Here is a 16,427-nt window from a genome sequence, read left to right on the forward strand (position 1 = left end):
TTCTTAAAATAAAACCCTACGTTTACTCAACTGTTACTTGAAAAAACTTGTATGAAAAATAAATATTTTGTCATATGTTCACTAAGTATATCAAGTATCTTAGAACACTCCCAATGGCGGCGGCGATAATCCGGATTTTTCGCCGGATATATCGCCGACTTATCGGCCATTGGGGGGAGTTCGGCGATTTTTCGCAATTTCCTCGAATTTACGCCAGCGGCGTTTACCCCAAAAATCGCCGGATCATCGCCGGCCACTGGGAAGCTGTTCGGCGATAATCGGCGATGATCAAAATTTTTTTTTTCCTTCAAGCGGTCATATTCTAAATTCCACCCCATAAATATTTCATCCTCTTCCTCCATTCATCACCCCAAACTTCATTCCAAATTTTCAATCTTTTTTCTCTCCGTCTTTATTAAATGAGTTCGATTCATCGTCTCGTGCTCGATCCGACGAGGAAATATCACATTCTTCTTAGAAGAAGAGGTACCTCAGTCCCCGGATGGGATGTAGCGGGTTTCGCCAACAACCCGATCAACAACTATATCTCCTGCTAGCGAGATCGCTCGAATACGCGGCCGCCCCAGCGGCCAATCCGCGGCGCCCGATACATCCTCGCGACCACACGGTGCGCACGATCGGCTGTTCGCCCGTTATTTCGCGGAGGAACCCGTTATCAGCAGATGTATTTCTCGCAGGTTCGAAATGCGCCGCTCCTCTTCGCAGCATTGTTAATCGTTGTCGCAGCGTTAGCCGGGTCCGGCTCCGGCGAGGCGCGCGGGAAGCCGGACTATCCCCCCTACGAAATGCCTATTGCCATCCGGCGGTTGGCATACGGAGGTCCGCCGACATGTTCGATGAGTTTTGCGCTGCGGCGAGACGGCCCAGCAACGAGTGCTGAAGAATTTACGTCGGGCGTGCGAGAGATATTTGGGGAGCACTACCTTCGCTCGCCGGGCCTGGTGCCGGTTCTGCTGGATTGGCAGCTGGAGGCCCCACGGCTTCGGGGATGCTCGGCTGCATCGGTGTATGCACGCGGTGGAAGAGCGCCCGCCGCGTGGCGAGGCCGGTTCAGCACCGGCTACAAGGTACGCGCCCCACCATCATTCTTGAAGCCGTTGCCGACCAACGGCTTTGGATTTGGCATGCTTATTTGGTATGGCGGGTCGAACAACGACCTAAATGTTCTCCGATTCCTCGCCCCTTTTCAACAAGCGGATCAAGCGGGTTAGGCCCCTCCTGAATTCACGACGATGGCATGTGCATAACATGGGGTACTACAGGCGACGGCATCTATCACTAATGGCCGTGTTTCGAAGACGATCGGATGCCCACTCGGAGATAGAAGAAGGTATTTTGCCCGAGCGCAGAGTCTGCGCGCAAAGGGTGTGGAGAGGGCATTTGGGGTGCTCCGATCGCGATTTCCGGTAAAGGAGCCCGGCGCTTTTTCTACGGGGGATATTCGATATCATGTATGCGTGCATCATCATGCATAACATGATCATCGAAGATGAACACGAAGCGTCCTCAGCGTCTGCTGACAAGTGTTGCATCATCAGTCAGGTGTCTCGGCGGGGTCCGCCGCCGGGTGTACCGCCAACGAACATGAACGGTTCCGGCGTTCATGGACATACCGAAGGAGGCCCGTCAAGCATTACTGACACGATATCATGAAGAATTGTGGGCAAATAGAAACGCGCCCACTGCCCTTTATTTTTTTCTTTGAATTTTTTTTTTATTTTTTTTTCCATTCGTGTACTTTTTTTTTTTTTTTTTCTTCGTTGTAATGTGTACCGTGTTTAATACAACGAACTTTATTTATTATTTGTTTTGTACTTATAAATTAAATAAGCTAGCTTTATTATATATTAAAATAAAACAATTAAATTAGTGATGATGTAAAAATGAAATGTTGAGTTAGGGAGAAATAAGGGAGAAATAAGGGAGAAACCATTCAGAGGTTGGTAAAAGTTGTAAAAGCGGGGATAAATTTTGGTGTGATGTGGCGCGATGTACAGGAGTTAGGAGAAATAAGGGGGAAATAAGGGGGGCAGGTTTGGAGTGCTCTTAGCTCTTCATATCTTTTCAAAAAACATGTGAATTTTAATTATTATCCAAAAGGGCAAATTTAGGTCAAATTATTTGCTAAGTGAGTTGATATTTTTGATAAACTTTATTGGCAATCTCGACCTCATATTATTTTTCATATGCCTTAGACACAATAATTATCACATTTTATTTTTAATAAATGGTAAGTAGATCACGTTCAATTAAATCCTTATTTAACACTTTATTATAAAATCGATATAAAAAATGGATTTCGATATCATAACTTTTCAATCAACTTTTCTTTACATTTTCTTAAAACCAGTGTTCGGTCAAATAGTGACAATTAATCGGGGACGGAGGGAGTAAAATTCATAGTAATTTTTACTGACGATTTATGTTGCAAGACGATATGGAATTTGACCAAAAGTAATCATTTTTTTGTCAATTATTCAAATTTTAAAAAAAATAGAAAATAAATGGCCCATTTGTAATTGTAGCAGCAAAGCAAAGGAACTTAGACTTCTAGCCAATAAATTGATGCTTAGTTGTCGCCAATAAAATAATGCTTAGTTGGTAAAAAATTTTTCTCCATCAATAAATCGGGGATTGAAGCCACCACGGAGTAGAGGAGAATCCACTATTGATCCTCTTTAAAATAAATAAATAAATAAAACTTAAAGACTTTCTACAAAACGGAGTATGTCTCTCCATAGATTGACCACCTCATTTACTTACATTATGGTATTTCTATATAAAGAAAATTGATGTTTATGTACAAATGTTAATTAAACTGATATACACCCTGCAACTAAAGAAAACATGAGATTCTAGGCAGGGAGGATCAATACAATACCAAAGGCGAGCTCATCTCTGGGATAACACTGAGCGCTCCACGAAAGCATTACATCCCAGCAACAGAAGGAAGATCTGCAGAATTGATGGTTCCATATATCAAAAATGTATCAAGTCACCGGAGTTTCCATTCCATACACAACAAAGCCTTACCTTGTGCAACTTGCAGAGCTACTGAAGGTACATCAATCTGGTCCTCGAGCAGTCTGTACACGTCTACAAGCTGAAAAAAACACAGTGCTGCTGTAAGATTGATGGGATCTAGTAAAGATAAGTGACTTGTTACACTTTTACAAACCTCTTGTATATGAAGTTTTGAGTCTTCGGTTAGAGCAAGAAGAAGCTGTCTACGAATTCCTTCATCAAGAAGGAAGAGCGAGTTCCATCCTTGATTGTGTCTGTGAGGTCCAATTTCTTTTCAACTTGTTGCTGTCTAGACCTTTGACTGTTATAGCCAATTGTTAGACTTTATACACAAACAGGCAAATGACGACACATTTGGGGTTTAAAGGGAGGTGTGGGTGTGGGATGCTATAGCAAAAATATACTCACGAGAAAGCAGGGTTGCTGCTCATCTTTGCCACATTCTCCTTTGCTAGAATAATTAGGTTCTAAAGTCGTTTCCACTGGAAAACACCTTTTTTAAAAAAACCTGAAAAAAAACGCAATTTATTAAAAAGTTTTCTGAGGTAAAGAGAACTCAATCCAAAAAAAATTTGAAATTATATAAACCCAAATGGACAGGAAACCATAGTATAAAGTTAGGTACCTGAAAAAGGGCGTTCCGTAATGCAGGTTGGGACCCGTGGGGACCGTTTTCCACGTGGGATAGGCAACCTGGTGCAAAGATCAGATGATGTATGATTAAACACAACTAAAGATTGACAGAGACATAAAATTGCGAAAGCTAAATCTTTCACTCATCTGAATTCAAAGCTAAAGTTAAACACAACAAACAATTCTCGGGAATACAAACCCAAAATAATTCTCTATAAACGGTTTTGACTCAAACAGAGATACTGTATGAGTAATAAATAAGGATTTTCTCTCACCCAACTTTTTAATACAGCAACAGAAGCTAAAAAAAATTTCAATTCCATATCTCAAAATTCACACGACTCCAACATGAATAATGAAATGGAAAGTCCCCCTCAAATAAGGTACATTATGAAAAAAAAAGAAAACAAAGTTAAGTATATATCACCATTCACCTCAAAAAATTTGAAATCCCTGTGGGGTGAAGCAAATTCCTTCTTGGGTCAATAAAGCGAATAACAAAGAACCTCTCTGGAATGCGAATAGGTAATTGTAAACTAGTTTGAACTTGCCTAAAAGAAATCAACAAAGTCAGTGAAGGGTAGGGAGCACATAAAAGAAAATTTTAGCTAACAGCTAAAAAAGGAAAAAAAAAAATAAAAAAATCCCTTAAACATGTGTAAATCTAATACAGTCAATTATGATGACAGATATTAGATGGTTGCCATAAATATGTGAAATAGTGCTTATTTTCATGTGACCATTTTTCCCTCTATATACAAGCTCCTTTATGCATAAAATTCAGCACTAACTTTAAAAACCAACATTAATCCCAAAAAGTGACCAAACAAATTTCAAAAATGTGAAAAAAGATGAATTCAATATATACATCTTTACTACACACTTGCACAAATCCTTTTACAGAAATATGAGAAACGAAAGTTGAATAATTATCAAACACAAAACAGAAATAACTAACTCCTTTCACTTCTGAAATTAAAATCAGATGCCCTTTCCCAACAGAATTTTTCCCGATTGCTTAAAGCTGGAACATGGGGCATCAGTTCCACTTAGAAAACCAAGCCTGGTAAAATCATTGGCCATCTCAGCATAATCTTCATTTCTGCAGGGAGACAGCATCTATAAGAATCTGTTTATTTTGCTGCAGATGAACAACAAAAAAAGACAGTTAATATTTGATTTTCAACAGTAATAAAATGCAAGTGAGTTACAAAAGCGGTTGTAAAAGTTCAATTGCCAAATAAGGAAAAAAAATATAAAAAAAAGGGAGGGAGGGACACTCATATGAGATTAAAGAGGCAATGAAAAATGATAACAAATTTGGGAAAACGGGGTCAACATGGGAGGGGGGGGGACACTGCGAAAGGGTTGTTTTAAATTGGAACATTCAGCATCTAATTAATTTGTGGACTTTTTTAGGTTTCTGAACATATATGCATTCATATTTTAGGGACCCCTTGTGGTTTCTACTTTAAAAAGGATAAAACATAAACCAATAAACCATAAAAAGACTACTATCAAGACAAACAAATATAACTATCATTGGCGGCAATCTGCCAAAGCTTAAAAATCAGATGGGAAAACTAAATTTCGTCATGTTATTTATTCAATATTGCTAAACTATTATCACCTGACGAGAACAGCCACATTTCCAAAGTCGCATAAACGATGTCCATCGCGCATGGCAAAATATTTCCAGGGTGTGGATCCCCCTGAAATAGACCCAATTCTAACAATTGCCGGGTGCAGCACTCACTCCAACAGTCAGAAACCCATTCCCTCAATTCCTTCATCCTTAATAGCCTGTCTCAAAAAAATTTCATGGTTAAAGGCACATGCCAAAAAAACTTCTGATATCTAGATTAGTTTATACCTGGGGGTCAGGGGCATGAATTCCATCAATCCCTCCATGACCAACACGCTGGACCACTAAGTTGCTTATAAACACCAGGAATTTTAACTGTAGGGTCATTCTTAAATTTCTAGGGGAAAACCCCAATGTTGGGCTTCCTAACAAATTGCAAAAAGGGTGTTTCATGATAACAATTTTCCATAGAAAATGTTCAATTTCATTGAACTAAAGTAATAATCCTCCCAAAGGGATAATCAAGCTCCTCCAACAGCTTCTCACCAAATTCATCCACTATAAGCTCTGCATTAAACCCCGTTTTTGCAGGCTGATGCCATTCAAACGATGCTAGAGTACGAAAAAGGAAAAGATCTCTGTAAATGATGGGCTCTATCTCAGGCCTTTGTACCACCCAACCGAGAACAAACTGATTTTAAACATGGTTGTCTGAGCAAAGTGATTAAATTTTGAAATGGACAGCAGATCACACATACTTAGAAAAAAAAACAAATTTTCCCCCCCATGTGTTAATATGTCCTTTAGTAACCAAGAAAATAAGTCCATAACTTGGCCACTTGACTATTTAAACGTATCTAAGCCCGTAAAAATAAAATCAAGGGGAATCTTTTTGACAGGCTGATAAACTTGACTATATCTCCCCTTATTCTCAAAAGTAATTTAAAAGTACCAGAATAACAGTTAGGTACCTGAAAATTTTCCCTGAATTACATCATTAACCAGATCTTATATATTTAGTATTGCACTGATAAGAAAGCATATCAGGATATATTACTCCACAACACCAGCAGAAGACATAGGCCAACTACATGTAATATAATTCCCTAGAAGCAAAAGATGAAAATCAGTTACTTAGCACTTGAAACCTTAATAGCAACATCCTCGCCCGAGGATCGGAGGGTCGATAAACTTGTCCCAAGCTAGCCGCTGCAATTGTCTGTGAGGGGAAAATTTTTCTGAAAACCCCCTCAAAGGTTGACCCAGCTCCTCCTCTATTTCCAAAAGCTACCTACCAATGTCCTGATGATGGGGTTTCTCAACGAAAAAAATATGAAAAATATTCATCATGAAAAGGACATTAAAAGGGACCTGATTAGGAAAAGGGGGGGAAAATCATCTTGAAGGATGCACAATTCATTTATTTTAATCCTCTCTAATAATATCCGGCCTATTAGCAAGCACCTTTTTACAATGAAAAAGAAAAAAAAAAATGAATGTCAAATGAAAAGATCAAAAACTACTTTAACATGCCCCAAATTAGCTTAGATTTAAGTCAGAGAATTTTTTAAAACCCGGGTTTTAAAGGGCATTAAATCGCAAAAAGGAAATGGGAAAGTGTTGTTCGAATCCATAACCAATAAAATAAATTGGGGGTCATAGCTCACAGATTGAACATTTTGGTTTTTTTTTACTCGAAGGTGTGATCATATTCTGCATAAAAGAAAATCATCTATTCGTTTTTAGCCTATCGAAACCCAGGGAAAAGGAAACACCTGTCCCGCTTTGATGAAAGAAGGGCCCAAGTCCAAAAGGGGGGTTCCTCAGTTGGCGCGCGGAAAGGGAACAACTTCTTCACCCAAACAAGAAAATCATACATCAAGGTAGACCAATAGAACCCCAAATTCCACACTATTTGGACTCCACGGCCAACTAATGATAATATTGCACCTTTTGACTCCGTTTTTACTTCTCACCACATAAGTAACCAGTTTGGTTTAAACAGAAAGCTATAGATAAAAAGTATTACAACAGCAGTACGGAAACCACAATACCCATACTATATTGAATAAAGGAAAAGCCAATGCAAATTTGCCTGAACTGCCTAGCTTCAGGTTTTGCTCTTCCAAAACACAATCATCTTAAAGAATTAGTAGCACTTCTAACATATAAAGACACTTCAATGAAACCAACAGTTCTACAAATAACAATACATTCGAAAAGATTTCTTAATGATCTCTTACGTAAATAATTACTCAAACTGATCACCTCCTGTATTTTAAACCAAACAATACATAAAGTCAAGCAGGATTGAACGAAGTGAGAAAGAAAAAACATAACACACAAGATCATACACCAACAATTCCCAAGTATCAAGGTATACAGCTAATTTACGCACTGATTCAGGTGTTACTTCCGGAAGGAACACAAACACCGCGTTCAATATCCAGCTGTTCCTGCGCGCTGTTACTGCTTGTACCGATGAGCTTATCAACTTGTACCAACGAATCGCTCTTCTGAGCTCGAACGGCCGCCCGCCTTCTGCTCCGGTCAATAGACGAAGACTTCCGGTTCAACTTCACATAATTCAGCTGGCTCTTTGAGTAACCGATCGCCGGCGACGGCAGCGATGTCGAAATGTGCGCGCAACTGGAGCAGAGCAGCTCCATGGTTAGCTCAATTTCGCTGCAGTGTAAGTGGATCGAATTGAAAAGGTATGCGTCTGTGAGTGTGTATTCGGATTGGATTTCTCAAAATCGAGCGGAATTGGAAGTTTAAGGTGCAAATGGTGTGGTTGTGAAGAAGAAGACGTGCACGGAAATGGGGTGGAGATGACAAGGGTGTGATTCCGCGAGTTGTGCATTCCGGTTTGCAAGTTGTACATCGAGTTTGTGATTAGAAATACAAGGACGAGAAATTAAAATTATTATAGCATCAAAATACATTAGATAATAGTGATATATCCACAAATTGAAATTGACAAGGATGCTGACTCAATTGAACCGTATACTATTGTACGCCTTTTAACAACCCAAGCATGTTTTTATTTTTTTATATTTTTATTTTATTCTAAAAACCTTAATGATATTTTAAAATGCTATGTAGTAGTAATTCACTTTGGAGTCTTTTACTTCCATTGATGCCTGTAAGGATTAATTTCTTCGAAATTTTACCAAGTAGGAGTATCAATTTTATTATCAATCTATTTATTTAGTAAGACTTCATCGAAATCTCAATCACCTACGACTTATGACTTCAAATATGTAAGTATATAAAACAATTTTTAGTACTTCTACTCCATCTGTCTATGCTTAAGTGAGGTGTTTCTGTTTAATATAACTAGAATTTAGATAATGATGTTTTATAAATTAATTTAAATAATAAAGTAGGAACAAAGACAAAAGATGATATAGTATAATAAAATAAGAGAGAATATAAGAGAAAAGAAGATAGATCGAAGAGAGAATGTAGTTTATTAGTAAGACTTATTACCAATCAAAGAAATGTCTTATTAGGGCTTAGACGTCCAAAAATAAATTCTTCATTCTGTATTTAATGTAGTTTATTAAGTAGAACTTATTACAAACAAAGAAATGTCTTATTTGGGCTAAGACGTTCAAAAAATAATTGTTTATTGTAGTTTATTAGTAGAACTTATTACCAAACAAAGAAATGTCTTATTTGGGCTTGGACGCCCAAAAAAATAATTATGTATCACTAAGGCTAGGACCAGGACGAAGGAAGTTTTCACATATCAATATCAATAATAATGTTGTCATGGATCAAAAGTAAAAAAGTAATCAAATTAAATATCCTACCCTAAATTTTTTTCATCAAAGAGAAACGCATCCCAAAATTAATTGGGTTTTGTGATTTACTTGTCACCGCAAAAACTAGTAGTACTCCACAACAGTCAACAGGAGTATACTTACTTAATCTTGGAGAGAAGACAGAGAATATTTTAGGAGTGTATATAGAAGAGTTACATTATTTTGCAGTTTCCCCTTTTAATTATGTCATAATTAAACATCTCTATTTTATAAAGAGGTGTTCGGTTTGCAAGATTATATCGAATTAAATTTGTATTGGTTTGGTTTACGATATTCAATCTCACAACTCAATACTAGATGAATAATCATAGAATAATTAGTCATAGCTATCCTTATTATTAAAGTAATCTCACAACTCAATCCTAGATGTATCTTGATTAATTTATCTCTGGAAACCGAACACCACCTAAAAACGTAAAATCCAAAAGTAAACTAATGCATCGTTATGCAAAATCATATTTTTTCATATACACTCAATTTATTTTATGAAAATGCATAGTTATGCAACATTACTAATTTATTTTTTCAAATCCACTCATTACAAATCTAAATAACTATGTTGAAAAAATTGAGTCAGCAAACAGAGAGACAAGATCTCCCAAGATAATGGAAAAATTCATGGAGTGTCCCACATATATATTGTCATCAATTACCAAAACATATATATGTTCATTCAAAAATATGTTGAATACATGTTTATTGGTAAGTCTTTATAACCTCGAAGTCAGGCCAAGATTGCGTATCTTGACGAATATAATTAACTTCAATTTCAAGTTGGTAAAGTGAGATTAATTGCCACTAAACCCTATTTAATTAATCCCAACAACTATACATGGAAATACCATAGACACACCACATGCCCTTTATTTCCCAACTCTTGACTTCTATATCCACTTTTCCTAATATAGTGGAAATTAATTAATCCACAAATTGAAAATTGGATGAGGTATCTATTGTCCAAGTTTCCCCTGCCATTTCTTTGAAGAATTTTGCTTCAAATATAATCATTCACTTTGATTTCTTTTAGTTTTGTCGTAGAGATCTTGTTTAGATAGGATTATGCTGTCGATTTTTATTTTGTTAGATTGTGTTGTCTCGATATGATCTTGTGGTCCAACTTTCGATTTCGCTCACTATCTTATTAGTTAGAACTCATAACACTTTTTACTCTCAAAAAATCTACATGCCCCAAGTCAATGCATCCCCACACATACACAAAGAAGAAGAGGGAATTTGAGATTGAGGGAATATTGCGTATCTGTAAGAGATGTTCTTTCTAGATTCTTGGGACATCCAAATATTATAAAGTTTGCAAAGTGAGATTAATGTACTTTCATTGGGTAGTTATAAGATTTCGTGTTTCCTATATTTGGAATAATCCACATTAATAATGATTGAAGTCAGTCTCCTAGAGTGGTTAATCTTCAATTAATGACCTCAATAGATTGTATCTGGATCTGCCCCCAGATATGTGTTCATTCCAATCTTCCATGTACTTTCACTAGATTCGTCATATCCAAATTATAAATATGCACTTTTATTAATATGGAATCAAACAATGCTGATGTTTGAAACGTTCAAAATACATGACATTTGACAACATTATACCTACACTCAAATTTTAAAACTAATGTGTATTGATGTGTTGCGTATATGTTGCGTGGATATAATAATAATAATAATAATAATAATAATAATAATAATAATAATAATAATAATTTAAGCTGATGTCCTAAATCCAATTCCAAAAAGGTCAAGACTCGAGACTAATATCCAAACAATTTTGCAAGCATCAAAAAATATCATTGTTCTTTATAATGAATACGTGCAAACTCTTAGATAGATACTAGTGAAATGATACGCGCAACGTAAATAAAGTTATTTTATCACAATTTTGAAGTAATTTAGATACTCCTACAAAAGTATAATTCATACTATATTATATCAAAGCAAATAATATTAAAGGGAAAATCCTATGTACTACTCCTAGTATATCTTATCTTTTGATTACACGATAAATGTTTATTGATCATATTTCATTATTTTGTGTTTTGGTACATTGGCACACCCAAATACGTCTTCAACGTCGCTTATGATCACTATTTCCTACAATTTATTTTACTTAAGAATTTATTTACTGTATTATTTTGTATGTTCAATATTACTATTTTTATTTTATAAAGTATTTGTAGTTTTGTATGAGTTAAATGCATAAATATAGAAAACCAAGTTTTTATTATAATAAATTTGTATATAGATAAAAGTTCAATAAAAAAAACTTATTAGTGTGATTATGTTTTAGTTTGAGAATCAATTGCATCAAAATATATAGTACACTGAATGAATAAAATATATACAGTTTATTCTGATAAACTAAACAAGGAGAAAACACTTGCCAACAAATAAAAGTACTAAATTAATTCAGAAAATGAACTAAACTTCAACATGAGCTCCTCCTCCATGCAACTCATCTGTGTTAGCCGCAGCAATGACTATGTTCAAATCCGGCATCTCAGAGAGCCGAGCTCCGACCCACATCAGGAAGCTCGTGAAGGTGTTAGAGACGCACGTGTACCACCAAAACGACACCAAGATCATCGGATAGACGTACCAGAAAAGAAACTGTGGCAAGAGCAGACAAGCCAAGTAACATGTTGAAAAGGTGGGAGAGAAGCTGTTGATTTGGACTTTGACAAATCCTATGTTGTTTGGAGAAGTTAATGAGATGATTTCAATGGCAATGAAGGCAAAGAAGAAGAAGAAAGTGGTGAGGAGTAAGAATTTGATCCAAGTGAGATCATTAGTCACCTCAAAGGGATCCCATTCCCAACATAATACTAATATAATTAGATTCCTTTAAAACTAATCCATATTAGTTAGGGACAAAGCCAAGAATTTATATGAATTGAGACAGGGCAACTAAAATAAATAAATTTTATAATGACAATTTTCGCATATGTGATGAAATTTTAGGTGGGGCATAGCTATAACTATAAGCTAGCTCCGTCCATATTAGTGGTCTAGTGGTGATTTCTATTTTCCCATTCTAATGGTGCTCTCAACCTTTTAAACTCAAAATTCTAAATTTGTCTTAATTGGTTTCTGAATGAGAAAAAATTGATCTATTGTATTTTGAAATTCCAAATTGCTATTAGAGAACAAATCCGGAATTTGATTTTTTGGCATCCCAAATCAAAAATTCTAAATATGTCACTGATGATATGATATTGAGCAACACTCATTATATGCGAGCGCACATGGAGCTCATGTCAAACAAGACTTGGATATGGGTTTAGCTTAACCAGAGAAGGAGAGAAAGAGGCGGCAATGGAGGAGCCAGCAACCGCGAGGGGAGATAAGGTCAATAGATTTTATAGTAACATAAAATTAGAGACACGATTAATAGTGTTAAGGAATCTTTAAAAATTGTCAAAAATTTAGTATGGAAAAGAAAAATATTCTTCAAAATTTAGGGTCCAAAGAAAAATATTTTTATGTTGAATAAATTATAGAGGGAACATCTTTTTTGTCCATCAACTATGGGTTAATATCATTTGAAGTACATTTTTACTATTTTCAAGTTTTTTGGACGAAAATACCTCAATAGTCAATACCTTAAAGAGAATATATTTTTAATAAACTTATCATATACTCATATTTTTTATAAATATCTTTACAATATATTTTTAACAATTTTTCAAAATATAATTTGACCTTCGATATTATCACTTAATTTTTTTCATATGCAAGTAAAATTGCTTCTTCAATTTTTTATATTAAAGAATTTTAAAATTGAATAAAGAACTTTTCTTTAATAATAAAAAATTGAATAAGAATCTTTTCTTGCATGTCACAAAATTAAGTGATAATATTGAAGGTCAAATTCTATTTAGAAAATTCATCAAAAATATATAGTAAAGATATTTATAAAAAAATATGAGTATATGATAAGTTTATTAAAAATACATACCCTTAAAGATATTGAGTGTATTTTCGTCGAAAACTTGAATAGTAAAAAAATACTTCAATTGATATTAACACATAGTTGAGATCTCAAATGATATTTTCAAAGTTCACGGATCTAATATGATACTTTGGCAAAGTATGGACAAAAAAGATGTTCACTCTAAATTATAATATCTTAAATAATCTTTTTTTCAATTACTACATCATAATTAATCTTTTAGACACTTTCATTTACGTCACTTAATTTAGGTGGAACACTTGAAATCTTATGTTAAGAAACCTTTAAAAATGGTCAACAATTATGTGCAAAGAAAAATACAGTATTTTTTAGATTCACTTATTTTAATTAAGTAGGAATAATGATGATTTTTAAAGCATACTATTTAAAAACATAAATTACCGTTTAATAGAAAGTCATCCGTTTTGTAGTGGAGGAAGACGCGGGAATGTGGCAGTTGCGATGGAGTGAACTAATTCAAAATATTGCTCAATAAAAGAAAATAAATAAAGATAAATTCTAAAAAATTTAGTTGATATCGAGTTCTAATGCTAACAGAATTTTCCCTCGTAAATTTTATAATCCTAGCTAGATTTATTGTCTTCGTAATTTTGATTTAAGGGTTTTTCATCAAAATCTTGCTGGGAAGATGACTCTCTCCTTCTCCATCACCGCGAAATCCCATCCCAATCGACTCAAAACGCCATCCGATGCCGCGGCCGTTCCTCCACCAATCAACTACGTCACCGAATTCTGCTCCGACGAATCTCCGCCGCCGGAGGAATCCAATATCAAACCGATTGCCCCAATCCCAGACGCGTGTCGCCCCAATAAAAGGCTCAAGAACCTCCCCAATCTCCCACCGATTATCGAGGATGAGGATGGGGCTGATCAATCGAGTTGGATCCCCGCTCTAAACCCGAATCCACGGGTTACGGCCTCAATTTCAGGAAACCCTCAGCCGCTGCGACGAGCGTTGCTCCAATTGGTAATTATGAAACGATTTCGGATATGGAGTGGAGGATATTGAGAGAGGATTTGGTGAACCTCCCTGATGGTCCAGGGTTGGATGATTTCGAAGATGTTCCGGTGGAGGGATTTGGTGCAGCATTGCTCAGTGGGTACGGTTGGAAAGAGGGTAGAGGGGTTGGCTGCAATTCGAAAGGGGATGTGCGAATTTATGAGATCACAATGAAGAGAAATAGATGAAAGAAGAGACTGAGACTGAAAGAGAAGGATATGAAAGAAGTTGTGATAGTAAAAGGGAGAGGGATGGGTATGAAATGTAAAATCTTGGGAGTGAGAAATGGTGGAGATGTATTAGTTGTAAGGGTGTCAAAGAGCAATGAAAAGGTGAGAGTTCGAAGAAGGGACGTTGCAGAGGTTGGTTCAGTACGGGAGGTGAAGTGTATGAGAAAATTGAAGGAGTTAAGGGCTAAAGAGAGTGATATGGGTAGAGATAAAAGTGTTGGGAATCTTGAGAGAGTAGATTGGTTGAGGAGTCATATAAGGGTAAGGATTGTTAGTCAGGAATTGAAGGATGGGGCAATGTTCTTCAAGAAAGGGGTTGTGATGCATGTTGTGTGTCCCGGGTTTGTGACGTATGTGTTGATGAGAGTGGGGAGTTAGTGCAAGGGGTGGATCAGGATTTACTAGAGGCCGTTCTTCCAAAGCGGATGCCATGTCGTTGTTTTGTGCGGTAGGCACGAGGGTGTGTATGGTACTCTGTTGGGACGGGATTCAGAAAAGGAGACTGGTCTGGTTTGGGATGGTGATACTCAAGAGCTGCTGACTGTGAAGCTTGTGCAGGTTGCGGAGTACACGGGAGATCCCAAACGACATTGGTTATTAAGCACAGACTTCTTTATTGTTAGCCTCGCTTGTGTAAGGTATAACTAAAGCCTTCCCATGTCACTCTTTAACTGTATGCAGAACTTTAAATCTTTACTCTTTTGCTGTTGTTTTCGTAGATGCAATAATGTATATCCTTACTATGGGGAATCTCTTTTCATATTTAAATGTTATCTTGCTTAAGTTAAGTTGGTGTAATTTAGCTCATATAACTACTACATTCTTGGGATAAAACCGCATATCATTGTTAGCTCATTTGGAATCTATTTGTGAAAATGCTTAGGTGAAAACGTGAAGTTCAATAAGGACAAATGGGTTGACATTCCCTTAAAGGATGGAGGGAAGGGTTCCATCACTCATGCCATCGCCAAATGGACTTGAGGTGCCATATAAGAAGTGAGTATACTTGCTTTCAGGCCTTCCCATCCTATTCGATGTGGTTTTATTCTATGAAGGCCTCCACCTCTAGTGATCATGCTCTGCTATTTCTTATCTACCATATGGAGTCCTCGTCAGGTTCCTGAGTTTACGGCTTCTTTCCACTACAACACCCTATCCTCCTGAACCTTATATAACCCCCCCTGATTCACCAAACAAGCACTTTGTTCATCCATACCTTTTTCTCCTTGCATGTAAAGGTTCTGATGACAAAAAACCCACCAGTTGATTATTATCATTCTGAATGTACATCTCATAATTGCTATGCAAAACGTCGATTGCTTAAAATAACTCAGTGCTTAATTCCGTCTTCACGTACTACATAAAGAAACAGAAGTACATGATTCTTTAATAGAGTCCCTGTCTTGCTAATAACCTTAGGTTTGAAGATAATGGGGCCTATTATTTGGAAATTAGGTGCTAACTTGGTTTATCTAGATCTTTGTTACACTAGATGTTTTACTTCTTACACTTGAATTTACTGAACCAAAAATAATGAGCTTGCATGTGTTGTGAAAAAGGTGGGAGGACTGTGTTAGAAGAACTGATTTGGGATGTTTGTTCCAGACTTCCAGTTGAAAGGGAAATCTGTTATGACTACTCTGGGATCCTGGGACACTGGATACTTCATTGTAGATGTAGCTTCGACATTGACAATCACAATATCAAGATCAAGCTGTGTTGAGTCAATTTTGTACCAAGTAATAGTAGCAAACAAGGGAGGATCATTATGTAATGAGGAATGTGAATCCAACAAATTTCCTTTCGTTTCTGGTAGTACATCACAATTTCTCTTTCTACAAGAACTGATTAATGTCCGTCCTATCACAAACAAAACATGGATAGTATGATACTAATAAAAATTAAATGGATATGAGATGTAATCTGGGAAGCAAATATGAAAGGCATTTTTAGTGGGTAAAGTCCTCATTTTGATCACGTCCCAATATCAAAAAATGGGCTTTGGACTTGAATTACAATTAATTGGATTATTTAAAAATTATGTAAAAAGTCCTACATTAATTGATAAATAACTAAAAAAAAATATTTTTTGGAAACAGATAAATAAATGGATTGCATC

The 16,427-nt window shown here is 36.2% G+C and overlaps 2 pseudogenes; one reads left to right on the forward strand and one right to left on the reverse strand.

Annotated features, from left to right (window-relative positions):
* Positions 1–2,876: 2,876 nt before the first annotated feature.
* LOC125215310 lies at positions 2,877–8,163 on the reverse strand (annotated as a pseudogene).
* Positions 8,164–13,706: 5,543 nt separating this feature from the next.
* LOC125210455 lies at positions 13,707–15,253 on the forward strand (annotated as a pseudogene).
* The last annotated feature ends 1,174 nt before the right edge of the window (positions 15,254–16,427 follow it).

The sequence above is a fragment of the Salvia hispanica genome, chromosome 3 (genome assembly GCF_023119035.1).
Source record: "Salvia hispanica cultivar TCC Black 2014 chromosome 3, UniMelb_Shisp_WGS_1.0, whole genome shotgun sequence".
Classification (NCBI taxonomy): domain Eukaryota; kingdom Viridiplantae; phylum Streptophyta; class Magnoliopsida; order Lamiales; family Lamiaceae; genus Salvia; species Salvia hispanica.